General features: G+C 36.6%; 1 long non-coding RNA gene across 1 annotated transcript; it reads left to right on the top strand.

Moving 5' to 3' along the window:
* The first annotated feature begins 3536 nt into the window (after positions 1-3536).
* On the top strand, positions 3537-22000 carry LOC139113497 (uncharacterized). The gene is made up of 2 exons (XR_011547702.1): positions 3537-5418; positions 18666-22000. It is a non-coding gene; the product is annotated as an uncharacterized lncRNA (long non-coding RNA).
* Positions 22001-27599: the final 5599 nt, after the last annotated feature.

The following is a 27599-nucleotide window of genomic DNA, read 5'->3' as shown; positions in this document are numbered from 1 at the left end:
CAAGCCTCCTATATAATTTATTTATATCGTCACAATGTCGGTGGATGAAAAAAAAAAAGAAGTAACGCGTTTAGAATATTGCCGATCATTTTAATGTTAGGATGGATGACTTCCATCTATGCGTGTACACGGCGTATTTGATCGTCATTCAGTCGCAATTATGGATCGGGGCCGGACCGAGAAAAACGCCCAACGGATCGCTTGCCAATTACTGGAAGGAAGGGCAGGGAAGGTTCCAATTTGTTGCAAACATCTCTCAACGAAGGGCGGAAGCGGCACGGAAGGGTGTGGCGGTATTCACTGATCGCGAATCGCGTGGCTATTCCGACTTTGCACGGAATCCTTTAAGAGCGTGAAAGAGCGTATATATGTATACATATATGTGGCTTGTTACCCTTTATATCGTGACGCCAATTTCTACGGAAATTTGCAATATTACTGAGATCCACAAAAAAAATTTTATAGCATTATAAGCTTTTTTTTTTAAATATAATCGCCGTTGTTACATCGACAGTAAAATTAAAGGTCATTGATATAAATTTATTCTGTAAATTTGTTATTTAAGTTGATTAAATTGAGCGAGCGGCTTGTAAATGACGGTTAACGATGCGGCGAGGCAATGTAAGCGACAAGTATAACCGAGCGTTGGGTAATTAAAAATGCAGCGCGAGTACTGTGCCGACGGTCTTTGTCGGCGAACTCGTGCGAGCAAATGCAAAAGTGAGTGTAGGTGAAACAGCACGAGCTGAAAAGGTGTACGGCAGAGAGCAGTCTGCTGACGCAGGCCAAAGCTTCCTCTTTGGCCAGACTTCCTGTCGGAAACGGTCGTCGAGATTCACACAAGGTAAGTGCTCGTTCCATTGACGTGATTTAATGTCGCGTGTCCGCGCCAGAAAATCTAATGTAATGAGGTTTAATATTCGGTATATATTTATTAGGGAAGATAAAATTAAATGTATTAATAACGTAAGATTTTTTTAAGTATGATAAATCAATTTAAAATTGTATAATACGATTTTGCTTAAAAATTAATACTTCATTAATTAAGTTTGCTTGCGTAATAATATTTTTCTTTATATTTTTTTCAACAAGATTGAAGCTCTGTATATTTTTAGAAAATGTCTTCAAAAGTAACAGGGCAAATATCTAAAAGAATAATAAATTATAAATTATAAAAAATAAATGAATGAATAATAGTTTAAAAAATTGTATGAATGTTTAAATTTGATAAAAAGTATAGGAACTGAATAAAAATCAAACAGAGTAAAAGAATAAACCGTTATAAAGCGTTGAGTGAATAAATCGAAAGGAATGTCATTGAGTCTTGAATCATAAATGCAATATGTCTGTGGCAGCAGACGGAGTCTTACGGATTGCATAAATGTCTTTTACCTCGCAGCAGCGACGCAGTTTCAGGAATCGTACGAGAGATTCGCTGAATAGTGATTCAATTCATTAAGCTGATAAAAGTTGATGACAACGCTTAATATCGTGTTTCAGAAAATATTTAACGTTTCATTAATTCAATGTGCCACCGCAGGTGGTCGAGGAAGGTGTGGCGAAGCCGAAAATCACATCTTTGGCAACGCATCAACATCCGCAGGAAGACACCTCGCTTGCGCATATTAATTATGCTACTTGTCAATGCTAATTAATTCGTCTAATTAACTAGGCGAGGCGGATAGCGCGTCGTTAATGTCTTCGTTTAAAATTGATAGACGTGACAAAAATCATCAGAAATGTAAGGATTTTTTTTTTTTTTTTTTTAACAAATTGCACACTTTAAATCTAACACCACCGTTTAATAGACGTGAGTTTTTTTTTAATCGAGAGTATATCTGTCGCTTTTAGTTTAGATTTTTAATTGGCACGCCGAAAAAAGATGTGAATATAAGTAATTGTATCGAAAAGTTTACGGTTGATCGTGAATGCAGCCCGATACCAGAAGAGCGGCAAGTTGTGACAGCTTCTTGGAAAAGATTAGGCGTCGTTAGCGGCCTTCGCCGGACATCGACCCTACCGGTAGTCGGTACTTTCTTTCTCAGACTCCGTTGTGCGTGCGTTTCAAGATGTTGCGGTCCCAGACATCGAATGTTTCCGTATCGAACCAGAAAGGCGTCTGGTTCTCGGCGAAAACCCTGCTAGATTACACAGATTCCACGCAAACCTGTCGGGTAGGTTCGCCATTGTTAATCATAAGCGGCGGTTCACTTTAACCGCCATTTTGGTACCGCTCATTCTTTGTGATAGTTATTAGAATCGCATGAATGAACTTGAAAAGTATGGCGGTACCCGATTATGCCGGGAAAGCACTAGTAGATATATTATTTCAGCAAAGCTGAAACAAAAGTTTCAATGGAAAGAAAAATTGCATCGCTTTGTTAACACTAATCGTTGCTTCCTATGCAGCGTCGTATAACTTGAGTATTGTACAAAATTAGATTATCATGTACTACTAATGTAGTATGTCTGTACGAAATAGATAAAAGGCTTTTTCTTTAATACTTTCAAACGCAGTTTTATTGACACGAAGAGTTTAGACTTCAACGTGGAGTGGTAAGACAATTTCTGATCTGCCTTAATGATATATTTTTGGTCTGTATACCGGGGCGTGGTATTACTCGATGCCAGCTCTACCATTGGTTTGTATCTTTCAAACCATTCACGAACATCGATGTGCTTTACAGCAGCTTTCAAGCTGGCTTATTATGGACCGTTCCATGACCACGTTAAAGTAATTAAGAATTCGTAGCTGAAACAATATCTTAATATACGAAAATGTGTTACATTTTTTATAAATAAAATGTACATATTAAAAAAAAAAAATAGAAAAAAAATCTTTTACTCTCGATTGATGGAATATATTAAATATGCTATTGAAATTTATTAACAAGATATGAAGCAAGAAATTATACCGAAATGTATATAAAATTGTATTTTTGTCGGCGTAAAAAATTTTCTACGCGTATAAATTATCATATAAAGTAATAAAACGACACGCTAAAGCAACGTAACTGGTGAAGATAATATGGTAAGATATTGTGACACGTAACATAGTCATTACACGTTGCATATGCATATTGCGTAGCGTACATACATGCAGATATAGAATAATATGCCATAACTGGTTTTTCTAGGGCAAGGTGTACCTCCTCATGGAATATCTCTCGCTGTTGCCCGAGAACGGACTCGTGGAAAACGTGAATTGCTTCCGCGTAAACTACCGTCAATTCTAGCAAATCATGAAAATTCATAGAAATCGCTTCTCGGGATCTTGTTACGACCTCGTAGCTTTTCTACGAAGTGACGGAACTGAACGAACCAAAACCAACTGGACTACCTTTCGACGGATAGCTCAGGCGGTTCCGAGTGGCGCTAAATAAATTATGCACGCGCAGCGCGTGCATTTTCCGATAATGATCGACAGATAAACTTGGATCTATGCTGCACGTGCGATTGCAATCGGCAGCGTTGAAGAAAAAAAGATGTTCAATATCAATAATTCAAGCGGTATAAAATGCGCAGTTTGTGTTTCTACTTCGTCGATAGGTTTAAGAAAATGTACGTCTTATAATTTTCTCGCTGCTAACAATTAAATTCAATAGGATGGAAAATTTTTTCGAAACACACTTACGTAAAATTAATTTCCGGTTAAAGATTTTCTTTAATCTTTTTCATTTAACTGATAAAAAATATATCGTATTCTACTGGGTTTTTTTTTTTTTTAATCAACCGAGAAGCCTCGTTCTAGAACTTCAGAATTTCGCACTTCAACGTTTCGTAGCATATTCTAGTATGATTTGTATGCTCGAAAATGGCGAACGTTTAATTTTAGATCTACGCAATAGGCATGTACGAAAGCAGCTATCAGAAGTTAAATTCGTGGGATTCTAAATTTAAGTGTGTATGGACCATTAAATTGTTTGTACAAACTATTTAAAATTTTCTTCGCAATGATAGATCGATATTGATTGTAATAAAATCATAGAATTTTAATATTCGTATTTTATCTTTATAATTTTACGTATCTACAAAGATTTAATTATATTTATACGTAATTTTTCTTTATAAATCAATGACAAATATTTAATTTCTAATTATATTTTACAAATATGTTAAACACAACAAAATGTTTATTAAATGCATTTTGTACATCTGACGTGTAGCAAAATGCGACTTACAATTTTTAATGTGACTAATTATAAAAATTAATGTTAATATAAAGGAAGTTTTATGTATTTCATAGATGTTTTCAGACCGGTTAGTAAATAGCATCTGATTAGTAGCTATTACGTAAATCTTAATATATAACCATCATTTTCTATGCAACTGTAGCTTCGCCTGCACATTCATTTTATTGCAAGGTATAAAAACAATGTATTTGCTATTTTCAGAATTCGAGTCATTCAGATAACATTATCAACATTTATGATACAGCGAATAAAGATTAAACGGAGCATTTATTTTTATGTAACATTACAAGCGTTGCCAAAGTGCCAAACTGAAGCAAATGGAAGGGTCTCTTTTTATTTTATTTTATTTTTTTTAACTCTTTTTCAGTCCACCAATATGTTCAATGTTATCTTACTAAGACTGCCAGAAACTTAGCGCCTTTATACTGTATACTGTCTGCACTTCTCCAAAGTAGCGTGCGCACGTTATTGCGTGGGCTCGTACATGTGCCAGCACGCTACTTTCCATGTATGTGAAGATTGTTCATATGCACGACGGAAAAAGATGGATGAAGAGAGAAAGAAAGGAAGAAAGAGAAGGAACGTGTGCGAAGACCCCACCACGAGTCTATGTCGAACTCACATATCTACATACTAGCGCGGAGAAGGCACCTACACGTTCGTACTAATACCGACGCTAGACTGATATTCAACCGAGTTGTTCTCCACGGCCTCTCGCAGCAGTCTATTCCTCGCCACGATCGTTTCGTTCGCTTAGTCGCGGGCTTCCTGATTAACGTCACCTTGCGTTTACGCGAGAGGAGAAGTTCGGCGCATCGTTTTGCCTTGGCGACGTACGTACCGCGCTTTCCAATATCAAAAGATCCGCCCGGGAATAATCTTAAGGTGTTGGTCAAGGTAAAGAAGGCATTCTCGTGGGCCCGCCGCGCCGCGACGGTGTCATTCGCGCTGGTGACACCGTTATTCCGTCCTTGAAGAGATACCAGCCGCGTGAAGAATTCCTCGGGTCTGCGCCGCAAAGTCGCAGTGCGTTCACGTTCGTCGGGTTGCTTCCTGTCCGCGGCGTATCGTTGTGGAAGATTCCAAACTCCGTACGAGAAAACTCGCTTTAGTCGGATGAAGATAGCCCGCTGGCTTCAAGGTGGACTACACGGAACGTAAGCCACGCAGGAGAAGAGAAGAGAGGCAGAAGGCAGGACGGAGAAAGAGGAGGAAGAAGTAAAAAGTAAGGTTTTTTGGAATTTTAATTGAATACGTATCACGCACACTTCTGCGCGCTGTCGATCATATGTATGGTTGTGATTTAAATTGACATGCAACTGAGCTGCTTATTACGGAGTCCATGCGGTTAATTTGATTATTTAACAGCCTATTGTTGTACGATAAAGTCTGTTAGGTAAACCATATGTGCAAATATAATTATACTCGAGTTATATCTTTTACATAAAGTCATTATGCAAGCGAAAGCCAGCAGCGGAAAAAATATATGATGGAAACTGATCTGTATATGATTAACTTCCATCGTCGTCAGTATTATTGATTTATTTTCGTGTGCTCGTTCTTTGATCGTTTCACTTCCGACTTTGTTTCTCCTCGATATTCGTAGGGATATTCTAATGGCGCTTATGTCTGCGGCTCACCACTTTATATTCTCTAAAAACATGAGCGTTATTACGTGGAATAAAATAAAAAAGCATCCTCTGTTCCGGCTGTGACTTTTATCATCCGAAACTAATTCCGCATTTATATCGTCTATTTTTAACGCGCACGACAAAAAAAGATTCTGCAACTAAAATACTTTCTCTAACAGAGCGTGTGTAATTGCATTGTGCGGGCAAATAAAAGTGCTTAAACCAGATACGTGCGTCAATTAATTATGGTATATATTTAAAGACAAGAAAAGAATAGCTTTACAGGTTATTGACAAAGCATAGCAAGACAAATATATATAAAAATATCTATAAAACGTTATTTCTATAAATAATTCCAAGCTCTTTAATTGCTTTCTTGATATTTATACATATAAAAAAATGTATCAGCTGAAGCGGAACATACTTCTCTTACGTTTTTTACTAAATTTTTATTTCTGAAAAACTATTATTAGAAATAATTAGGTGAGAAACCATTTTATTATTATATCTCTTTAATGTCAAGTATCGAAATATAACTCTAATTTTCTTACGAAAAGAAAGAAAGAAAGAAAAAAAAAAAGATACTACTTTATTTTATTGAATCTCCGGTTTTTTTTTTACGATTACAAGGAGAATCTGAACGTATCAGAGATTTTAATCACTTACCACAAATTGCATTATCAAAATTTAATAAGTAATAGTAATAGCAAATAATATCGTGACCGGTAATTGGAACAGATTATTCCGGAGGTCTACAGTAATACTAAAATCGATAACTCGTGCCCGCTCTGAAGCTCTGTCATACAGTTAGCCCGTCGTGTTGGCGCCGTAAGGACGTGTTTATTCGCGCTCACATCTTCTTTTCTTCCGAGTAGTGAACAGTGCGATATTTTTTTTATCACAATATATTGATTAACACCAGTACAACATTTAAGACCGCCGATTAGTGTACCAATTATTTTAGAACAAGGTAAAAAAATCAATATATGTTTATTAATTATTAAAAATGTACGATAACACGTTCGATGCTATCGGGATAGGCTCGTTTTTAAATGAAATGGAACTTTTGGCCGAAATTTATCTTATATCGCGGCGATATGTAAAAAATAAAATCGCCTAATGATTTTAATACTTAACGGAAATGCTAATCGATATACCTTTACACCTTTTTACGTGCGCATCCTTGCACAATTTATGGCGCACCGCGTTTTCTCCACTGTTGATAGAGAAGAGTCTGTCAATCGGTAAAAAAGTTTGCTATAATGTAATTTACACACATGCAGAAAATACGCGCACACACGAGCGTTTTCTATTTATGCTAATACGCGTGATCTTCTGGCATAAAATCTGACTCACTATTCCTGCGTGGGCGTGCAAGCGGGTTAATCATTTCTTCTACAGATGTCTCCGTTGATATTGCAAAAAGATATATGCTATTGCATAATAATTAATTAGCCGCAAAAGTGATTATCGTACAATTCCTAATTTCACAGACAATGTAAATTATTATTTATTGTTTTATTCTACGAAAACGTACCGAGAAATCGTAAGAGAAGTCGTTCTGAATTTTTATCAGGTCTTGCAATAATCGTGAAAAAAAAATCTATTTGTTTATTTCATGTTTAAAAAACATAAGCTCCGCGAGATATTAAAGTGACGAATCTTCGTAACGTATGTAAAACTTGCAGCAGCTAAGAATTGAAGGCAAGCGTTTTGCGCGATGACCCAATCGTTCTGGATTGCAAAGATCCTCGTTCTATCTACTGATCTATGCATTAATGCGTTAATATTTATAAAAGCATTTTCAATTACTTGTTAAAACTTTATTAATTTTAAAAGATTACAGCTGTCGTAAAAATTTAATTAATTTTTCTGTACTTTTGCATAAATAAAAAAAAATATATTGTACTTAAAAAAAAAAAAACCCACACACACACACAAGTGATGCAGAAAGAAAAGAATCAATCGTTAATTTTGATAAATTTACATATCTGTTGCAATATAGCCTTAACAAAAAGAATAAAAAATGTATTCTTTATATCCTTTACTCACGCATTTCTTTGACGTAATACGCACACGTCAAAAATTATAAAGTAAAATAATAATTGCGCTTTATCAGTGAATAAATTATATTGATAATACACTTAAATCTACCTGACGTATGATTAATGATATATGAATGAATGTTCACGTGATTCATGCAGAATTTGATATTTACGCGCCACATAAATACCTGAACATCCGTAGCGTGCAAGTGAAATTATTCACCTTATGTACCTACATCACGCTCGTGTAAAGTGCGAAACAAATCATTATCGTCTCCATCGCAGGCTTTTTTTCCGTGATGAAACGGTTTGCGTAAACCGTTGCAAAATACAAATAACAATCATCCGAAGACCTTGCGCCGAGAAAATGATCCGTGTAATGGCGTACTCGTCTCGCTACCATTACTTAATGAAATTGGTTGTGATATCATCGCAAAGTTTTTTTTTCTTTTTTTTTCTCCTTCCACATATTTAGAAAATCTTCCGTACTTTTATTGTTCCCGGCAACACTTTTAATGTCCCGAGTAACCTAGATACTTTCCTAGCCGTCAATTTGTCACGAAGCTGAAACGTTTCGTGCTCAGCGTAACACGTCGCAACGAGGAGCGAAGTATAAGTTTGTGCTCGTGTAGCTTCCTCCACAGTTTGTACATATTACGCGTATACTTGTCGATGCGCGATTAGTTTCACGTTTTCACGGATTCCGCTGGCGATTTTCTCATGAGTCACGGCTCGCAAATGTGACTCATGCAGCCAGCGTTTGAGTTCCAGCCGCTCTCGATTTGTACCTGCTTCATCCTAATTTTTACGTGCGGCCTGACATTACGATCCTGCGATCGTGTCATGCTAATCGCCACCTACGTGAATGACGGATCTCCTTTCCTTCCGATCGTCGCATACCGCTTATTACCAAACGCGTGTATTTTTAGTGCTAAATCGAGGGAATTATTCATCCGCGTTGCAAGCGATGTATAACTCATTATCACTTATTACGATACATTTAATGCGATACTTTTAAACATCTTTTTCTCTTCCTATTTGAGTATTATATTTCTCTCGTAAATTGAGCGATTTTCATAGTCGATAATGAGATAAATTCTCGGGAGACTTGCAATGGAAAAATTTGCATGGCTAATGTCTAACTTATGCAATTAACTGATTTAATTATAATGAACGTTGATCTTAATCGAGCTTATAAATGGTTTATTGCTCCGTAATTATATTAAAAAAAAAAAAACAGAAAAAAAAAATAGTCAATTATGTATCATTACAATTTATATTGCATCTTTTTGTAGAATTTCTTGTTCTTATAAAAATATTCCATACACGTGCGGCACATACTGATAAAAGCCAACGTATCAAATACAAAGATATACAATTTTTCTCCTAAAAGAATATAATGAACAATATTTCTCTAACAGAAAGTAACTACTTTCTGTACGTGCGTATTTCTTAAGCTGTCAAAATCCATACCTCACAATCACTCCTTCACCGCGTCTTTTTCATATCGGTGAATTAATTATTGGCGTTAATTAACGAGAAATTCGATCGCGACGTTCTTTTAAGGGCTTCTTTTATCCGACGCTTCGCCGGACCGGTTCAACTTCATTCGTGGCGGCGTCACCCGTCAAGTGCACGAAAGTTCACGATAGCGAATCTACATGTAAAGGGAAGTATGGAATACCGTGGCAGCCGTTCTCGCGCTAATATAATCAACCGGCGCTCATGGTCACGAGGCCAAGGCCGCCGGTCTTCGCTAACAGAAGGAAAGAGCGATTCGCGGGCGCGCCGCACACTCGCGCGTACTCTCGTGTGCGGGAAAGTGCGTACACGTGCGAAATATGCGCCTCCTCGCCGCCCGTTCTCGTACGCGTGCGGCGCACACGCGTTTAAACTTTCCGCGTGTACATTTGCCGAGCGCGTGACGCGATACCGGCCGTACGGCGGATATGCACGGTGCTTTCGCGCCACCGGCGAGAGTGCCATCCGATGAGATAACCGCGATTACATCTGTAAGTGCGTCCAGTTTCGTTTGACGGTACGTTAGGAGAGACCGCCCGGTGTCGGGAGATAAATAATCACCGGGCTTCTTCAACCCGCCGTGAGCTTTTACCGCTTTCAAAACGTAAGACGTAGCTGCGATATTGAAAATCATATTATGTTCCCCCTTCGCTCCCGCTCCTCAAAATAAAAGGACTTTGAAGTATCGAGTATCTTTCACATTCTTGTTCTTGAAAAATGCAACGATATTAATAAATGAATCATAGTTAATTTAACCGGTGACGTTAATTATGTGTACGAAGCTTCTTTTGAGAGTTGACATTGTTTAAGATGATAAAAATGCCCGTGGTTCTATTGATAAAATTAATAGCGTGTTATATCATATCGCTCATTTTGTTAGGTATACCATGTTATATAATTTTAACGACTGCAGTGGTCAATATGATCCGGCGCTTATTCGCTTTAATCCTATGACCTAACGTTTAGCAAAGATTTTATTGTGATATAATTTATGTAAACTATAATTAATTACATTAATAATAAAGATAGCGTTTTTTATTAGAAAAATTTTATTTAGTCTCATGACGTACATGTACAATAAAAAAAAAAACATTCTTAAATATTACGCGTAAGTTTGTTAAAATGACGTTTGCTGTACAGCTATCACATCAGTTGAGACGTCAGAAATGACGTAGTTAATACGTAACTTAAACGTGAAAATTAAAAACAGACTGAAATGATAACTAAAGAAATTAAGTGACAATAACTTTTTGAATAATAATAATAAAAAAAAAGCAAAGTTTACAAATTTAGTAATTTTCCGATCTACAGTCGGAGGTTGCCGGTTTGCTTTAACGCCTTTATGTTACAGCTATTTAATCTCAGTGGGCTTAGTAAGATCAATTAAGACTAATGATTCCGCGTTACACAGATAATTCTAATTACGTAAACGGGTGAATAATGTTGTTGTATTCCATTGCGGTGAACGTATATTTAAATATCCCGAAGGAATTTTTGACGTGTGACACATGAAGCAAAATCTTCCGAAGTTCTTCGAACATTTGCGGAAGTGACACAACTTTAGATTACCTTCTAAGACGTCATAAGAATCTTCGTACTTTGGTCGCGTGTCAAGTTCTATTTTTTTTTAAATTATTATATATATATATATTTTTTTTTAAATAAAATGTTATGTAAAGCCGTTATATATTTTGCTTTATCAATATTCATATGACTGTTTAATATAATTATCATAAAATAAAGTATTTAAATACACAAAATTGAACACATTTCACGTTGAAACGTTTGAAACGTTATTTCTAATTATAGAACACGGATTTCGGAAGTTAATAATTCGTATTGATTTTATTTTCGCTGTACTTTCACTCATTTCGTGACTATCTCCGTTCGCTTTCTCGCCGAGTGAGCCAAGTGCAACGACGCAATCAGCACGAAGGCGGATCTTGTAATGACGTCAGAACAATTTTCTTATCGCTTAGTACGATATCCCCTATAGAGGATTCTGGCCGTAGAAAATTTTGCATTTGAATCTTACTGGGGAAACGTGGGAGGCAAGACGGTAATTTATGATTGATACATGAATGTTTTATCATTCTAGTAGGAAACTTCCGACTTCGCGAACAGGAAACATCGAGATATCAGAAACTGACGTTCGTTTATTGGAATCAAAGAACGATTCTTATAAACGATCTTAATTCCCCTTACGGGACTTCACGCGATACCCGAACGAATCTTGAATTATAAAACCTACTTCTAAAGTGATCGAATGACTTCATCTTGCTGACGACCCAAATTTATTTCTCAGAAATGCTTAAATAACAATTTGTATTAAAGAGCAACTTCGTTGCATCGGCGATTAAATTTTAATAAAAAATCAAAAATATTAATGCAATACGATTTGATTAACAATTATTATTTTAATCAATTAAATTTGCTTTGATAAAGTTTTTACCTTATGAGATTCGTCATAGATCGAGCTAGGACTCGTCTATTCAGTGGCTTGTACTAATCTACGAAAATGTTTGAAAGGGATGATGAATCTGAGCAATAAATTCTGCATACCAAACCCTGATCCGCTTTCCCGATCACTTTCGTCGGGAGATCGAGGAATCGATCAGGCAAGTTAACGGTTGGGATTACCAGCGCTTCGTTGTGCAATCTTCTTGACGTCACTCGGTCGTTACACTTGCTTACGACTGATTCATACAACTCACGGGCTTGAGCGCCGCTTAGTATTCTCTTTGCTCGTCACGCGAGTATGTACCGCGCAAGATCGTACTTTTATGTCTTTCCTGTAGCGGCAGGAAAGCATTTTTATTGACTGCCGATTTAGTTTGCAGCTGAAATAAATCATATCTATGATACTAATATGTGCTACTTGAACGATCGCATTAAATACGAGGGCGACAGCTGAGTTGGTTGAACCTTAAAGCTGTAACATCGATATTGAATTACATTTAAGCTAAACTAAGAAAAAAAAAAAAAAAATTAATTATATATTTTATTTTCTTTTAATTTTTTTTTTTAATATATATCTAGCGCGATAAATTACATTTATATTTTATTATAATTAAAATTCTAAATATTTTATGCAAAAAACAAGACACCATCTCTAAATTAGTAGGATCCAAATGCTTAATGTGATCATGTAAATCCTTACACAATGTTTAGACTTTAGACCAGCGAAATGATTAGATCGAAATGTATGAATAGCACGCGACCGCTTACAATGCGATGACTTCGAATCTGCATTTCACTCCGCGATCGTACACGTGCAAGTGCATTCTCATGTACTGATAATATTCTACGTTCGTGATCGAGCAAGAATAAAATTCAACTAACAATAAAATTGGATTAAGGTCACAGAAACTGACCTAGGAAGCATTAATTCTTGTCCCGGCGCGGATCGTTACGAAAAACAGGTCAGTACCGCGAGATAACGTACTCTACGTCACGGACGCCGTTAACATAACGATTTAATTCAACGTGGGATCCAACTTTTGCGCCGTCGCGCGCGTTTGCACGGAAGTTACAAGGCCGCGGATTTATAGCGGTGCGCTACTATTTGGACAGTAAAGATCGATGCGTGTGACCGTTGCACGTATCTCGCGCGAAGATACGTACGCGGATGATACGCCGGTCGTAGACGATACCGTTACAGGAACGCGTAGTAGAAGAAAGAAAGAGAAAGGATAAAGCTGAAGGTAGAAAATAAAGGATTAAACGTCTTGGATTTTCGAAATACAGACGGCCATTCATTTGCCTCGGCTATGCGGAAGAACAGGTCGTAACATGTGCGAACATGCATGAGCAAGGTGAGATGTGCACGAGCAGAAAGGGAACTCAGGTAGAGAAGGAAGGTAGCTGAGACATTTAATTAAAATCCGTTTAAAGAGTACCTTCCGATCAAAGACTTCGGATCGAAGCCTTCTGATCCAAAGCCTTCTGCCGCGCACTGCGAAAACGGCATCTAACGACGTTTCTATTTGTTCCCGCGAAGTTATATTTTCTGCCTGATCTTTCGTATCGTGATAACATAATGACGACGATGATAAGCCACAATCACTTGATTGCATTTAATATTTTCGATTTAAGAGGCGGATGATCTGGTTACTGGGAAACTTCTCTCGTACATTTCTCGGAGTTGCGAAATGACTCAGCAATCGAGTTTACCTGCGACCCTCCGACTGTACATTGCTTCTAATCATACAATACGGTGCGATCATGAATTTAATAATTAATTTTCTAAATACGACGTTGCCATGATGATAGTACGAAATTAAAACTATTGATAATTATTATTGCATCTTATTGTTATTATTTTATTGGTATAAAATTCGAATTTTACTTCTTATATGTGAAGTCCTCAATTTATTTATCTGAATATTATCTTAAATCGTTTGATAATATTACATTAATTCAGCAGAAAGTTATTAAAATTTTTTTTTGTAAATTATACAAGTGTAGTGTCTCGATTTATGTAATGCTTCTCTTTTAATAACGGATATACCGCACGTATTGCAAAAAAAAATAAGAATTTCGGAAAAATTTGTCGACGTATTTTTATTCTTATTTTATTTTATTTAATTTTTTTAATTTAAAAGATAAATGTACAGATATTCCATACATTCAAGCGTACGTAAGGTAACTCAATGTTGTCCGAGATCGATCGCAATTTTTTTTCTTTCCTAAAATATCTTCGCAAGTCTTAAGCGGAACGTGAGCTTGCGCACGTTCGTTTGCAGCGAACTTTACGGTCGCGTGAAAATAACGATACTGGTATGCTAATTTGCCACGCGAGCCGGTATGCTAAGGTCGGTATCGTCACGCGTCACTGACCGTTTACTCGTACAAAACTGTGTGTACCTGTCAACCCGAAGACTAGAAAGCCCCGACGGTTCACGTTTGACACGTCGAGTGTGAAAATCGCATGCTAACCATTTACATCTTTTCTGAAACCAATTTAAAAGAAAATGAAAAAACTGTCGCTTTGTGTACCCTGCTGTAAAATGACGCGTGTTGTCTCTTGCCGCATTCGTTTCGCCTTCGGCACGGTAATTATTGATCCAGAAATTGCGAACGGCTCTGCTCAGCCGTTGTAAAATTCCTCTAATGGCCTCGATCAAAAGTCCGAAGGTAAGTTCCGCGAAAATGATCTCCGGTACTCGGATCGAGACGCAGCGAGCGACGTATTTGAAGTGCCGAGAGGTGAATCAGGTGAATGATAATTGTGCTTCGGTCGTCTGGACATCTTACGCAAAGACTGATCACCTGTCATATATGCATATTACGTAGTGTGCTTCCCCTTTATGAATAATAAGCATAAAAAGAGGCTTTCCGATGTATTGTAACGATATGCATAAACAGTCGCACGAGATCGTGCGATTGCGAATAAAACGTGTTTCTTCAGACGCAAGACACATATTTAAGAAACAACGCCGATATCTAAACATCAATTTTATATAACACGTAATTTTTTTACTATACCCGTTAAACGTTTTAAGCAACGTGGATAATAGATATTTTCAATTTGCAACATTTTGCAACATTTTGCAATGAAGAAATTCTATATTTGGGGAATAACGGAACGTACGGATTGCACGAGCGAGAAAAGAATTTACATAAGAGTCGGCGCGACGATTGTAAAGCGAGGCGTGTTGTAACAGGATTGAACCTTGCGTAAGATTCTCAAATGACAGGCCAAATCGTTGTGACTAAATGATCGGAAGGTGGTCCAACACGTCGGTGGCTTTTACCACCAACGCCGAAAGAATTCATCCGCAGTGATTCAGAGCACGAGCCGTATCCCAGGGCGAATACCACCCAGACCCCAATGATCTTCAGCGTTTGATTGTGTGTTGTATCTTATGTGATCGCTTAAGCAAGCCGCGTAACTCCCCGAATCGTTGGGAACTCTCCAAATCAGTGACGCAGGTAGAAATTCACAGAAACGTTACATGCAACAAGCCCGTGTTGAATATGCACTTACTGTGGAATATACTACGACACGTAATTGATTTTACCCAAACCCTAATGAATAGAGAATCTACGAAACAGCGCAAAAGTGTCTAGCCAATTTACAAGAATAGTACTGACTGCGTCAGCATAAGCAATGAATGAGTTAACGTACGCGGAGGGGAAACCCATAAACTTTGTTATACAATGCACAAATATATGTCCAACAGAATTGTATATCGAGTAACGTAAGCGTTTCAACGTGCGTAATTTTTATTTGAGATTTTTTTTTTCTCCCGTGCGTGCAAATAAATTCATGTAAATTAATGACGTTGTAAGGATTCTTTGTAAATTAGATTTTTATTACAAAAATACGTTTTTATTTACGTTATTTAATATGAGTTGTTAATTAATCGTAACTGACGGTGCCGTCAAAAACTTTATCGAGAATTTGATATTTTAATCTTATCAAGCGCCCACTTTATGTAATGTGTTCGTGAAAATTGTTGTGCAGTTATTCGGAAAGACGCGTCCTCAAAGCCACGACCGCGTGCGGAATGGGGTCAGAATGTGTATCTTCCGCAAGCAGGTTCGTCGATTCCGCAAGACCTTCGGTTTACGCGTCCTTTGCGAAGACATTGCTCCGAGATGAATGGAGCATTCTTGGAATCGAGTCGCGATGATTCAACGAACAGTCTCGACGATCCTATGCGCGCTCAATCCTCTTACAAATATGCTTTCGAAGATCGCGTGTATGACGAAGCAAATGGGTGCCTTACAAAAATTGCGCCCACCCAATATACATTCCGGAAATACCATAGCTTCTTAACTGAATATACAACACTTGCTTCAGAAAAATAGTATAAGCTTCGAAAAACATGCTTTTATAAAAGCAACCTAATTTTTCAGCGTTTTGTTTCTGTAATATTTTTTTTCCTCCCCAAAAATTTAAAGATTAATCAATGATTTTTTTTTTTTTTTAATTTAAAAACTTTATTTTGTTTTAATTCTATAAGTGGTTTGTATTGTAAAAATTGATAACAAATAGGCTGAAAAATAACTATCTTCATCTGAGAATGCATATTTATTCAAATAACGAAAGAATACTCGCGGCAAAGAGGTCACATGAACGCGGGATACGTGAATGAACGGCTTGAATACATCGCATGACTATCGATGGTATGCAATCTCTCACTTCTGTTTGCATTTTGTATCGAAATGGATAGCTGACGGATCGTCCCGTAAAGTGATCTTTGATGATAATAAACTCTACAGTAGAGCCGAAGTATTCATAATGTAATTAAAGATAAATTATTAATCGCTAAGATTGTATAATGCAAGTTCGTTCAGTGAGATAATATATCATTAAGTAAGCATAAAAGCGTACTAAATTTTATTTATAAATTCTTACTGAAATATACACATGTATATTTAAAAATAAAATTTATATAAAATATTAATAACTAAAAAATAAAAATAATATATATTATAAATATATATTTTTTTTAAAGACCAAAAGAGATTGCAATATTGGATAAAAAATAAAAATATAAAACAAAAAAATACAGTTTAGAACCTCAATGCGAAACGGTTGATATAAATGTCTAACTGTAGTATTGCTAAGCTAATCGATACTCCTGAATGAAAGCCATGAATGAACGTAGGAGGTCGAAGGCATGCGTTGTTGACGGTGACGAATCCCTAGGGCTTATCACGAACTTTATCAAAAGAAATGAATACTCGCAGGAGATAGAGTAGAAACGGTTATCAAAAGTAAAAGATGAAGCGACCAACGGGCGCGGTGCATATCCCGCACAGACGTGCGCGATAGCAGCTGAGATGCGAATTACACAGGTGCAGTGCACGCTGAAAGGGTAAGACGATATCGTGCGATCTACCGACCCCAAGCGAAGCTCCGCCGACCCTGAAGGGCACCAGCGATGATGAATCATTCGGAGGAAATAATCTCCTACATACCGACGCGAGCGACAAATGTATACGTGGTGTTGGTGTTGGATAGGCACCGGCTGCTTTGACCACGTGCCGTCATATAACCGCAACTTGTGCATACGTATTCCATGCGCGCGTCCCACCGGTTCTTTTCATCTCTAAAATATATGAAAGCAAGCTCCGACTTAAGTATATTGCCGATAAATACGCATTTATCGTATATTACATTTCTCTGGATTATGTTGTAAAAAAGAAAATTGAGCATTAGTTCGTTCAAGACACATTGTAAGTTAAAATACGTTGGACGGTCCGAGAAGAAACTCGGTTCTTAGTATGCGGTGTCAGTGTAAACGATACACTTACGCCCGCTGCTTACATTGCAAGCACAACTGGCCCTCAACTGTGAAGAAATCTATGGCGATTACAGAGAAGTCGCTGCAACAGGTGCGATTCATCTGCGAAGCTGATAAAGTCCATTGCATTGTCCATATCGTTCCACTTGGCCTTGCCCGCGTGAGAAAAATTAGCGCGACCGAAAGCAATATACTTCATCTCTTCCGCTTTCAAATAAAAAGCAAGATAATATTATCGACAAGTTCTTAGCTATTTGATATGTTCTTGCACTTTGCACCGCGTAATGCAATACTTCATTAACATGAATAAGTTCATTGTTTTTAAAAATTTACATTTTCTTTAATGTATAAAAAAGCGACACGTAGACGTATAATTAATATAATTAATTAAGATGAATAATATAGTATTAAACACAGTGCACATGTGTACTTACTGCTTTTTTTTTTTTTTTTTTTTTTAAACGCGACATGAAATTGCACAAAAGCAAGCTGACCTTTGCTACGACATCGATGTAACGTAAATATATTACGCGGCACAACAATCGAATGCGATGCATCTCGAAGAGTCGTCTACCAAGCGAGCATGATTCAAAGCATGTTATTAAGAAACAATACCCGCATACTTGAAGGATGACTGCTTTTTTTCTTCCGCCGAGCAACTATTACAGCAGCGGTAAATCTGACTTACGGACTAACGAAGTCGACCGTAGGATAAATATACGGAGGATATTCCAAGAGAATATCCTGCTCAGCGCAACGTAGTCGGTGCAGTAAAGCTTTGTATTAAATATCGTCGGATAATCTCTTCGACGATAGTTCGATAGCGACTGGTCTATATAAAATTAATCTACAAAATTTATTTTTCTCTCCTCCGTTCTGATAATACGTCGCAAGTGTCACTTGCATTAATTTTCACAAATCTCAATTAAAAGTGCTCATACTTTGTAATAAATAAATTTTTTTTTTATCTATTGCAAAACTTCAAAAATCGTTTATTTCTATCTTTTTCTGTTGCAGGCCTAACTTTGCCGGTCGAGTTCCGTCCAAGATTCAGGTAAGTTAATCGAATATTTTCAAATTATCTTTTATAATTGTTTAACGGGACGCAATACATCCGAATATACTTTAATTCTTTGTTAATTATTTCTCAAAGTTTTTCGCAATAAAAGAATTAAAAAAAAAAATTATATTAAAATATTTCCTCACTGATCTGTTGTTTGTTACTTAAACTTCGGCTATTTATATGTTCACTTAAACGCGTATCGAAGTTAAATACTTACGATTATGTATTTAAACTTCCCCACGAGATGTATTACGTCACGATAGACGGTGAAACCGATGCGAACTCCGTTCAGTTTATGATAACTCAATACATTGTGCCTTATCTTTGATATTAAATTCCTACGGTACATTGATACATCCTGTTTCGACAACGAATCGACTTAGCGTTACATCCGTTACCGAATTAACTAACTGACATTCTCACGACGAGAAATGTTACGCGATAGGGTCAACAAGATATTTCTTGAGATCTGAGAAACTTTATGACGTATAGGATTCGTAACGTCAAATAACGTGGGTGGTCAGTGTTACGGTTATAAAATCTTATGCCGTAGGCCGGCGCCCACTGAAAGCGTCACACTCGACGAATCCGCTGAAAATTATCTGCATTTCATTACGTATTGAATTAACATATATTATATTTTACGTGAATCTCTGTGACGCGAAACGATCTGTCGCGTAATATCCGTCACAAGTAACACCGCACTGACGTCAAACTTTGCGTAAAGGCCACATATGTGATAACGACGCGATCAGTTACAATTAATTTTATTATTTAATAGGATTTTAATGAGCAGCGCTTTTTAACAGGGACAAAATAGTCTCGTAGACCAAGACGAAATAATGTTGATTAAAATTATCGGTAACCGGCGAAACTGGCGTATCAGATGATGAAAAGATTCGCTAAAACAATACGAGACGCGCATAAAAATATGCTGTATGTGTATATGTGTATTACCGTGACATCAAAGTCAAGCTTCAACGATTAGGGAGTACGCGAGCCGCGTATTGTTCATTTAATTTTCCTCGTGAGTCGTTTGCCTTGATGCTGATGATTTCTTCTTCGATTCACTGTGAGAAGCAACAATATCGTTGGTGCACACGCAATATTCACTACGCATCTACGTTAATCGATTGCCTTTCATCGTCTTACACAGTTAGAAAAATATCGCGGATAGGTTGTTGTACTTTACGTATTTCATTTAATACGTGTATGCACTCGTGTAATAATTTCGTATTTACATTTTTTGCATTAATTTCGTAAAATTTTTTTACCTCAGTTACTTAAGAAAAAAAAATTACGTGCTTGCGTGTAAATTATTTATTTTATAAACGATCGAGCTTGTTTAAAAAACGAAATATTTTATTGATTAACGTACTTCAAAGAATTCTCACGAAATAGTTTCATTATGCCTTCGGCGGGTATTGCGTCCGGTAGTAGCACATCAACTGCCACACAAAATTAATCTATAAGATTGCTTTCTTAGAAAGAAGCGCGAAAATAAGAACATCGTTTAGATGACATTAATTGTCACAAACCGCAATTTATTATGCGCATATTTGAGCGAGTAACTGAACTCAAGTCATTCGATATTCAAGAACTGTGTTGATAGTGAAAGAAATTAAACTTTGTATGTGCATGCATGAGTTTCCGAATTAAAAAAAAAAAAAATTACAGTAGTAAAATCCGTGTTTAACACTATAACACACGAGAGAATACTGCCGTCGTTCTACAGGCAAAAAGCTACTAAAGCTTCGATAGGCACGACTCAGCCGGTTTTCCACCCTTTTTCCATGATTCAAAGAAAGCTTCGCGAGTAAATTTATCTTACTCATCGACGTACTAGTTCGATATTATGATACAGTAAGATCATTGCAATATACGCATAAAAATCATATTAATACTTAATAATTTTTTTAGCATTGCCAAGTGCTGGTTTAGCAATCGTAACCAAATGAATTATTTATACCGTGTTTTCTGCACGGGGGTTTTTAAATTTTTATTAATAGAAACATACACCTGCGTCGTGACATAATTGGAAAATCCTGGCGAGACTTTCTTATAATACATTGTAGTTATGTCTCGCAGAATGGCACAGAAACTTTCCTCATAACTTACGCGGTTCAAGAGAGTGTTCAATGATCGTTGCTAGAAGTTTTCATACGTGTCATTACTCCTACACCTTTCAATCCGTGAGCTTATCAATTAATAATGTGCCGCTTACTACGATTTATCGTGTAAAAAATTATTTTCGTAGACAATATTATTTATTCCAATTTTTATCATTTTTCTGCCGTAATTCGTTCGACTTGAGACGTCGTAGTTTAACTAAGTGTTTTAATTAATTAACGAAAGAGTAACTTTCAAATTAATGCATAATAATTTCAAGTAACATTAGTAGAAACGTCTGTACACACCGTTAATATTTTACGCATACCATGTTGATGAATGCCGCGGCTGAAGGTGCGGTAAAAGAGCAACGCAACGGTGTTACACGCGGTTCGGCCTTTGGTGACAGAAGAGCCGATAATTATGCAAGCCAAGCCCGCGGGATGACCTAATATACTTGGCCGGCATTAGAACCGTGTCTTACAAACGATCCCTCCCTCTTTCTTTTCGTCTCCGCACGTAGTGATCATGCGCTAAAAATAATAGCAGACGGTTACAACCAGACGAGACGAAGGCGTGCGTGAATCAAAGGCTGGAGGAAGTGCGAGTTGATTCACATCTATCTAGAGTATTTGAGTTAATTTATAATATACGTAAGAACATTTGTATTTGAACAGCATGCAAATAAATCTGCGAAATTTTGCTCGCACATCTACAAAAATTATTACACGATTACGAAATTATTTAGACATTTTTTTTTCTTTTTTTTTTTTTTAATTCGATATCGTTGGACGCGAAAAACATGACTTTAAATTACTTGCTCAATAAAAGTAATATAACAGTATGAATATTGAACTTTGTACTTGGATATTAGAAGAATTGAGCAGTATTTTATGTAATAAAGTTGTTAAACTTTTGTTTAAATCAAGAAGTGTTTACTGTCGATCGTATCTAGCTATGGGCAAACATTTCTTCGTAACTCTGTCTGGCAATCACGGCCGCGGATGCACTTAAAATCATTAGATATGCGCCTCACTTGCTGCGATATACTTGAGACCAACTAAAATAGCGTCGGAGCATCGGTTCGTTGTCAAACCGACAGTGCAGTTTCGAGAGTCGAAATCCAATTCGAAAGTCAAACGATTTCGACCGGAACTAGAATAAGATACGCAACGGAATCAGTACGTCGAGAATGTATTTCCTGCCTTTTTAATAATATTGCACGCGTGACGCACGCATGCCAGCATCGTATTTGCTACAGAACGTGTTATATTTAAACCTCGCTTCGATCTTCTTATTAGCACAGATAAAAATTCCTTGATTATAGCGACTCATTGCCTTTCTGATTACGATATAACGCAACAATGATTTAATTACGGGCCGTACAATTGTTTCATAATACTCTGTGCTTAATGATTTTTCAGTTAAAATATAATTGAAAATAATTACGAGTCTCAAACGAATTAAGGTTCGCGATATTTGGTATTGAAACGCATATTAATTTACGTCATTGTGCGCAAGATATCAATATTTTCGGAGCCATGCTGTTAATGTACGCAAGAGCTTATCGTGAGGATATCCTGATTTACATTTATAAAAAAAAGTTTTGTTGGCATATTGACGCAAATAATCAGTAAGTGCGTCTTTATTATTCATAGACCGGATGTTAAGAATGATCACAGATAACTAATACTCCCCAAATAACCGATTTAAGAACATAATTCATCTCGTTAAATTTAATAAACCAGATACGGAAAGTAATGGGATAATTATCGAACGCAGCAATTATAATATTAATACAGACTTGTTAATAATTACAATGACGGTAACTGAGAACAAGATTTTATGTATCGCGTTGTGCCACACCCTTTTGTTTTGTTTTTTGTTGATTTTTTTTTTTTTTTACGTCGCGTATAAATATCGTTGGCTCGTGTAAGTGAATTATTTTGCCAACCTTTGAACTCCGGTTTTTCCGACTGTCCTACATCGCCACAAAATTCATAATATAGTGGCATGCCGATTATCTCGTGGCCTCTTGTACTTTGTCGAAATATATTCAATGCTTCTGTCGATCGCGTACCACAAGCAAATAATTCAACGCACCTCCTGAGATGAAAGAAACCCATCGCTGTGAATGCTGAGATAAATGACAGCTGATATCGCGTGTCGAGAAATTTTTAAATTCTGCCCTCTTCAGAATGGTAAGATACAATTTTCTTCGATATAAACAGTGGAAAAGGAAAAAAAAGGACAAAAAAAAATTAGTGTAACTCGAGAAATGTTGTAACGCGTGAATTTCGTCATTCTAAACGGTATATTTTAGAACTGTTTGCCTTGTAGAATTTTTGTAATCTATGGCGTATGTATAGTGGATTAATAACGTCGGTGCATGCGGATGACAATTTTATTGCGCGCAGTATATTGACGGTACTTCAATTGCTTCCCATTTTTATGCGTCCATGTCGAACCCTTCGCCGCAGGTTTCTTCACACCTTATTTTACGGGCTGTGCGTGAACATTGTTGGCAAAGTATTATATGACTCGAAGTCAAACAGGCCCGATAGAGCTTTTGTCCCACTTTTTTCTTTTTCCTTTTTATTCACGTTTTCCGGATCTTCCCAAACCACATTTTCACAAACGAGCGTTAAATATTACTACAATGGGCAAGCCTTGGGTGGGCTCTCTACGCACGATTAAATGTTAGCAGAAAGACCGAGGTAACGAACGAAAATTCGAAGGTCGTAGTCCCTATCGATGTTTCGGCATACCTTTGGTACCGATGGAATGTGATGTCTCTATCCGCTTTTTGTAGGCCACTACCGTCATAGGGACCACACGAATCGATAATTGCCTCTTTCAAAAAGTTATACCCCGTCTTTTCCACTTCGGACTTAAATGATGTTTTTTAGCGCACGCATCTCGTACGCGCCTCGAATACGCTTACTCGCGTCATGCCGCGCTCAAAATCTTAATCGGTTGCGAATTGAGATCCTTCATGTATTTTCTTCCGCATGGTTACCGCATTCGATTAACCACAAAATGCATCCCGAACATATGTCCGCGAAATGTACGTGAAATATTCTATTAGTTGTTTTGTTAATGACTCAAAACCTTGCAAGCCTCATTGCTTTTAGAATTAATGATTCATACGCCAGAAATCCAGAGCGCCACGCCGATTATGCAAATAATCATAAACGTGCAACTGTTATAAATATCTTATTCCCCTCTTATAAACACTATCGACGTGGAAATAAAGTAATATATAAAATAATTTTAATTGCAAAAATTAACTACTCGCTTTAATAAGATAAAACAACCAAATGAATGAAAATAGACAGAGTGCCTAAAAGAGATTCATCACGCCTTCAAATTTTCAAAGCTACAAAAGAAACATTTCGGTGTCATCACACCGCTGCATTTCTCAAAGTAGCCGTCCTCATACGTCGCTTTTGTTGTTAGATAAAAATAAATGAATTAGGCTAAAAATATGTCGGCTGTTGTACTTTCCATTTATCTCATTATGTTTTTGTTCTTTCTTAACCTTCAGTTTCCTTCCAAATGTTTCGGCCACCCACCTGTATATCTGTCAAAAGGCATTTTAAGTATTTGCACACAAAGTGAAATCTTTCAAAGTACAAGTCGTCCGGAAGCAGGTAATCGCTTGAAAAACACAATAGAAAGCATTGCTAGATATTTACAATTCATAAATTATAAGGCTACCGTAATAACAATTGTCATAAATAATTCTAATCCATTAATTCTTTTAAACTCAAACACCCATAAATTTGTCCGTCTGAATTAAGGTGTTATCTGTTACAGTCGAAATAAGATTTAAAGCGCAAGACAATTATTAAATTAAATAAAATTTTTTTTATGGACGTTCCTTTTACTGAGATTTCGATTACATACCTTAAAACGCTTCTGTGCGCGAAATTATATTTTACGAGATATTATTTTAGATATTTTTTTTGTCTTTTTTTTTATATAAAGTCTGATAAATCTATTTCGCAATTTTCGTTACATTGATGTGTTTGCATTACGGTTTTGAGCTCATTTACCTTGAGAAATATCTAGATACCCGGCGTTGTGCACGTGTTCGCAGCGCGCAATTCCCGCGATTCTCCTCTTGTATTTCCATCGAAGTGATTATCGGTTATGATGATGGGCATTATGCGTTGATGCGTGACTATGAGCATAATGGTCAACTGCGATACGAAATTAGACTAATTTCCATAAGTAACGAGTTCTATGTGTCAATCCTGTAGAAGCCGGGCAAGGATAGATTCGTCACACGCCGCCCGCGTACGCATCGCGCACTCTGTTTTCGGGGAAAAAAGCGTGCGTTTCTAACGAAACAATGATCACATTGACTCATTAATTTAAGCAGGGCCTTTCGCTTGGCCTCCCATTATATTTATTCCTTACGAGCCACGCGACCGCGTGCGTTTTCCGCGTAAACTCGATCTAGTCACCACTTAACACTGTCTAACCCCGCGGTAAACGGAAGGAAACGCATTCGTATTACTGAGAGAAAATATGTACAAATGATATTGTCGTCACGAATCACGGCGGATTTCTTAAAACACAAACGTATCTATTTAAGACAATTAGATGCTATATTTAGAGCAAACATAATTTGCGTGAAGAAAATCGGGCATAAAGCTACGAATTTGAATAACAAAAATTTTAATTCTTTTTTTTTTTATGTGTGCCATCTGTCATTAAAATATTGGGATTCTCGGGATAGTAATATATACATAATATAAATTCAATTGAAGTCGCCTACTGAATAATACTTTTACCAGAAAATTGCTGAAGTGCGCTATCTACATTTTCGATATATGACGCGATGTTATTCTTGCATTCTCATTAGGAAATCACGTACGTTCGAAGAAGGGAGCGCGCCGGCGCCGTGTGCTACATACGATTAATAAAAAATGATAGAGCAAGGTGCAGTAACATATATTTTACGATGAAAATATAAGAGAAGTTTTCGCGAGAATTAAGCGTCTGCATATTCCAGGTTTTAATCTTCTATCAATTTAAAGTAATGGAATATTGCACAGAGAACTTAATGTTATTTAACAACGAAAATTATTTAAGCTTATAAAAACAGGAAAGAATTTTTTTTTACGTATCGCGTGGCCTCTCGTTCTGATTCTGACGATTCTGACGAAGTATAGAAAGACACTATTCGATAGGTACTAATTGTCGCTTGTAACAAATTTTGAGAGATTCTTTATTTTCTTCTTATCGATTTAATTCGTCGACAATAATATGTCAATCTAGGTCATTTATTAAAGACCCTTCCGACATCGATATCTTCGTGCTATGAACTGTGTTGCTTTGTAATTAATAAATAATAACTTATGAGTTTTACCGATTTCATCTATGTAGGCAATAATTGATATTGACACGATCGGATTCCACTAGCACGTTACTAGGAAGAACAAAAAATGACGATATTAATCAATATATAAGAAACTAAAACACTTATTATTTATTACAATATTTTTGCAAACCCATTATGATTCAAGAAATTATAAAGACAATTACTCATTATCTTAGTGTGTTTTCAGTAAAATTATAAACATTTAAATCAGAAAATATAAAAAATTTGATTAAAATAGAAAATAAATCAAAAATTTAAGTAACTTTGTTAAAGAACCTATTGCATTACTCATCGATTACGTTACGTGATGCAATAAGAGACTTTAGATCTACAAGTGTCACATGTTTAATTCGCAACTTTGTCAAGTGACTGCTGATGCAAGTCGTACATTGTATTAAAAAGTGTCTGCATATAAAACATATGTCTATTAAAAAAAAATTTTTTTTTAACAAATCTCGTTAATAGCATCTTTAATCATTAATTAGGCAGAAATACATTCTACATCATTGCCCCGAAGATTATACAATCGTTACAATTAATTTATCATGTTATGCAAATGTCAAACGCGTGCGTTATATATAATAAACTTCGTCGTAATAACCGATTAAAAATCTCTTTGAGATCTCTTCGTCCGACTGTGATTAACCGCATCCGGGCCAATGGGCTAGATTCTCCGAAAATATTTCTCGGTTAAAATTCTATCTAGTCCTCAGGATACGTTCTGCATTCCGAGAAAATCCTTTTAGACGTGCAACGGATTTGTCATAGACGCGCATACTTCGAACATTAATACTGAGGTATAGATGTACGTAAGCATTCAAGAGCTAGTGAAAGGAGACGTCATCATTGACTTTAAGTGGGAGGTAAAAGAGGATACGAAGTTTTGAGTGGGGAGTACGTGCGCTGCGGTGAGAAAAATTAAATCGCAGGAGGGGAACTCCTGAATCAGGTGGAAAACTTTTTGCAAAAAGGTGCACTTTGATTCATTTCTGAAAAATTAATTTCGAAAATTAATCCTACGATGATTGACCGTACAACCGTGACGGAAGAGAATTAGACGTACGCAATTTACGAGTCAAGATTATAACAGACGCCGATGAACGTTTCCAATGAAGAGTGTAAAATCTCTATGATTTAAATAAAGTGAAAGAAACACATATGCACGTGTAAACAGCGATGTTTGCACTTACGCAGTAAACCTTGACTCTGAAGATCTTTTTTAATCCGACGAAGCGAAGATACGGCAACGACGGTGTCATCTAGGGGAACAGCAAAAGCGTCGTAATAATTACTATTAACGTCATCGCGAATGCTATCGGCATCATTGTTATGTCTGCAGAAATATATGTACACGTACTGACGTTTTCGTGACGAAGAATCGCGACTT

The sequence above is a fragment of the Cardiocondyla obscurior genome, linkage group LG02 (genome assembly GCF_019399895.1).
Source record: "Cardiocondyla obscurior isolate alpha-2009 linkage group LG02, Cobs3.1, whole genome shotgun sequence".
In the NCBI taxonomy this organism is placed as follows: Eukaryota; Metazoa; Arthropoda; class Insecta; order Hymenoptera; family Formicidae; genus Cardiocondyla; species Cardiocondyla obscurior.
The sequence above is the reverse complement of the archived record's forward strand: the minus strand, read 5'-3'. Positions and strand labels throughout refer to the sequence as shown.